Raw genomic sequence first — 4444 nt, forward strand, 5'->3', positions numbered from 1 at the left:
CTCTCCCATAATCCAAAGTGCCAAAGGAAATCCAGGAGACCTGTGAAAGCTGTGCTGCTATTTTGGAGAAAGGCGAAATTTTATTTAATGAAAAGGAAGGAAGGAAGGAAGGATGGCAGGAAAGAAGGGAAGGAGGGGTGGAGGGAGGGGAAAACAATGCAAAGCACACATAAGGGTCTCTCGAAATGTGAAAGATTTCTGTTTAATTTGGCTTAAGTGTTGCTGCTTGAAATAAATGAAAAGCAATTCCAGTGGTAAACTGAGCCCTTCAAGGTAAGAAACCTTTTCCATCTTTTTTTCTCAGCTCCAATCACAAATTATAGCAGCCCCAAGAGCACCAGGGAGGGGGAGGCAGAGCTGGGGGTCCAAGGGATCCCACTTTAGAGGCCCTCTGCAAAACAGCCTCAGTAAGAGTTGTATGGAAAGAAGCCATCAGAACCCAGATTTCATAATCACAGATTCTTCCTCTGTGATCCTTAAAAGTCTACCTCAGAAGGAGCTTTGACATTGCCTGAAAGAGCCATGTGCTATGTAAAATAATGAAATGGGGTACCCTGGGTGGCTCAGTGGTTGAGTGGTTAACTCAGGTCGTGATCCCAGGGCCCTGGGATCAAGTCCCACATCAGGCTCCCTGTGAGGGGCCTGCTTCTCCCTCTGCCTATGTCTCTGCCTCTCTCTCTGTGTCTCTCATGAAAAATAAAATCTTTTTTTTTTATTAAAAAAAAATAGTGAATTGGATCCTACACTAATTCTTTGTTAACATTTTTTTTCAACTTAAAAATACTTAAAGATGAACTCTGTTTGCAGAATTGCATTCTTCCCTTTGATGCTCATCTTTCTACTAAAAAAAAAATCCTGCCAACTTTTCATTATACATGTTAATGCAAGAGAGACATCATGGGTAAGGTTTTTTTGTTTTAGAGATTTTATTTATTTATTCATGAGAGACATAGACAGAGGCAGAGACATAGACAGAGGCAGAGACATAGACAGAGGGAGAAACAGGCTCCCTGTGGGGAGCCTGATGCGGGACTAGATCCCAGGACTGGGGATCATGACCTGAGTCAAAGGCAGACACTCAACCACTGAGCCCCTCACACATCCCGGTAAGTTAAGTTTATAAAGAATCCAAAATCCTTCTCCTATTCAATAGTTTGGGTAAAAAATAAGACCAAAATTATAAAGATAAAAATTAAAAAGAGGATGGTAGACTAACTAGCAGTTCTCCCTGCAGAGCTAACAGAGAGAACAGTGAGGAGTGAAATGTTAAAAAGCCAATCAGAGAAAAATAAAAATAAATTTAAAAAAATTTAAAAAGCCAGTCAGAAAACTGTTAGTCAATGTTTATAGAAAGCCACTTCTCTTAGGGATCCTGGAGAAAATGGTGACCATTAACAGACATTCTCTGTTAGTATATTTAACTTGTAAAACACATCATTGCAGAGGTGTGCATCAGATGTTAATTTAACACAGGTAAGAGTATAATTGAATTTGTCTGTGAGTTGGAGAGGGTGATACTGGGCAGAGAATAGGTATACAAAATGGTATACAAAAGAGTTATAAAATGTTTTCTCAAAGTGCTTAGATTCCATGGAGAAGCAAAGTGAATACACGGGAATGGTCATGGGGTGAGCGATCTGAAACTTAGCTGTCCAATCTAGATTGTCTTCTCTCCCTCCCCTACATTTACTCTCTTACTACACTCTGCTACCTTAATGTCTCTTGAACCTGTGCCCTCTCCATTTTTGCAGCCATAGTATTAGTTCAGGTTCCTACTGCCCCTTGACCCTATTATGGTCAGGATGGTGTAGATCCCACAGTGGATCTACAGGCAACAAGCAACCCCACAATCTTAGTGGCTTAACACAAGTTTTTATGTGCAGGATACCCAATGTGCATCATCTGGAGCTTCACTTATCATAACCACTGAGGGACCCTGGCTGAGGGAGGTTTCATGATCACCAAGGCAGGGTAAAAAGAGGAGATAAATCATGCACCGACTCAAAGTTTCCACCCAGGAAAGTCACATGACACCTCAGCTAAGCTTTCATTAACTAAATCATGTCACATAGCCACACCCAACCTCATAGAAAGCCCGAAAGTAAAAGCATAACTTGTGCCCAGAAGGAAGAAAGCTGGAAAGCATGACTAGCACATCGGGTTTGACTGAATAGCTCCCAAGCAGGTCTTCCCACTTTCTGCCTCACCTCCTCCAATTCATCCTCTCCACTGACCTTTCTTAAATTCAAATCCGATTATCTGAGCATATTACCACCCTGATTAAAAATATTTAATGGCACATATGTCACCTGAGATGAAGCTAAACGTGATTGGCATGTTGAACAAGCCCATTTAAATCTCTCCTATCTTCTTCTTCGTCTACTACCCCTATTGAAACCGTTCCCATCTGTATCCAAAATACCATATGTTCCAGCCATACAGAAGCACCAAGTGTCCTGTCTTTTGTTACCTCTGCACATTTGCACATGCTGTTTTCTCTCCCTATACCAAGGGTAACCCCCAACCTATTGCACCCTCTTCCTCTTAGAGGGATGGATCCACTAAGAATCATCTAAAATGTTACATTCACTGAGATTACTCCCCTGACATCCCCAGGTTGAGTTAAGCTTTCTTCTTCTGCTTTCATGATACCTAGAATCTACATGAGTTACTATTTGTTTAAGCTTCTCCACCAATAGATTTTGAGCCCCAAGATGGAAATGGGCTATGTTGTGTTTTTTTTTTTTTTATAAGATGGACCTGGCATATAATAGATTGTTTGAAAATGTTTATGGGTATATAAAATAGAGCACACACACACACATACATACACACATATACATAAAATCAAGTTCTAAGCTTTGAAGTAGAATCTAAAGTCTTTGGGAGTACTGAGTAAATGAAACACTAGTGTTCATCCAGAAATACATTAATTTTCTCTAATTTGCACATTTGTGTTACTGTGCTGATATGTTGAGAATAATTGATGTGCTTTTCTCTTTTGTCTTTGCAAGTACAGGCCCTCACCCTCGTTGATGGGGCATCTGTCTTCCCAGAGAGAAGATTGAGACCACTAGACATGGCACACAAAGAGAAAATAAAGTAATTTTCTGTTTCTGACATTCATATTTAAGATTCTACAGCAAGATGATCATACAGCAGGCTGGGCTCCTGTATTAAGAAAAAAGTGTCTAAATTTAGCACACTGAAAACCAGACTTGATAGGCTGGAGGGAAGTTCAAACAAAGGAAGGGAGAATGTTTGTCCCTTTCCGACTCCAGGGAATTGTGGGTAGGCAAAGCACGAGTAGCAGGAGAGCCATATATCAGATCCCTCCTGACTGAGTCTATCCAGACGGGACATGGAGAGAGAGGATTGATAATTGAGGATAGCACCAAAGGAAAAAAGAAAAAAGAAAAGAAAAGCTCTTCTTCCGGATCCCCTTCTCTCCAATAGCTTCAGACTATCTTCACTAGTCTGGACTATAGCCTCATCAAAGGAAATTTGGCACTGAAGCATGCTGACAAAGGAGGATCTGACATCAATCCCAAGCGTGTGCTGCATATACAGCCCCAGAAGGAGGTCATTGCAACCAGGTGAGGTTGCTGTAACATGAGGGATAAAGTGAACCAACCAAGGGCAGCTCCTCACCGAAGCTCAGAGGGGTCAAAGGTAAGCCTAGAGGAAATCAAGTCAGGTATGGTTCACCATCAGCCAAATAGAAGACAGTGGATGCCACAACTTCTGACATCAGAGGCCAACAGTGGACTGTGAAGATGAGACACAACCTCAGACATCAGTAAATAACTGACCTGAAACACCTGAGGAGCAGTCTGAGGCACAAAGCCCCTTCCTGTGAACATCAGGAACGCGTGTAAACCCCACATCCTTCCCTCCATTCAGCTGGACGTTGAAAAAAAATAATCAATTTTTAAAGAGACTGATTAAAGTTATTGTATCAGCCTAAGCTTTAAGGCAAGTTGGACATTTAGTTGATATTTCTCTTACCTTCCAGTGAGTGGGGGGAAATGTGAAGGACTCAATAAATAAAGAGATGTTTCTTTGCCATAGATTCAGAGTTAAACTTGCAAACCCACTACATATGTGTATATTTATTTATATTCATACACTTAGGAGCATGTTTATTCCACCTTAGTCCATAAAGGATTTGATAACATCTTTTTTTAACATACCATTTGGACTTACATGACTTACAGTAGGGAAATAAATTTCAAAGATGCTTCAGTCACATATTTTTAATCCTCATAGCCTACACTATTGTGTAGTGTGTAGGAGCCTGGACATATTGGTTATGGAATTCACTTATCTCAGGGAATTGTCCTTACAGAAAGTGGCAGGTGGTTTTTGTTACCTGTGGTAGAGACTTCTGGTGCTCTCAAAAGTCCAGTTCTCTTCTTCCAGGCACACAAGAGGATTACATTTA

General features: G+C 40.9%; 1 long non-coding RNA gene across 1 annotated transcript in view; it reads left to right on the forward strand.

Moving 5' to 3' along the window:
* The window catches only part of LOC118352105 (uncharacterized), a 38952-nt gene extending 34882 nt beyond the window's left edge, over positions 1 to 4070 (forward strand). Inside the window, exon 2 of the long non-coding RNA XR_007405327.1 lies at positions 3020 to 4070. This is a non-coding gene — a long non-coding RNA (uncharacterized LOC118352105). The remainder of the gene's footprint in view (positions 1 to 3019) is intronic.
* The last annotated feature ends 374 nt before the right edge of the window (positions 4071 to 4444 follow it).

This window comes from Canis lupus, chromosome 23 (genome assembly GCF_003254725.2).
Source record: "Canis lupus dingo isolate Sandy chromosome 23, ASM325472v2, whole genome shotgun sequence".
Classification (NCBI taxonomy): Eukaryota; Metazoa; Chordata; class Mammalia; order Carnivora; family Canidae; genus Canis; species Canis lupus.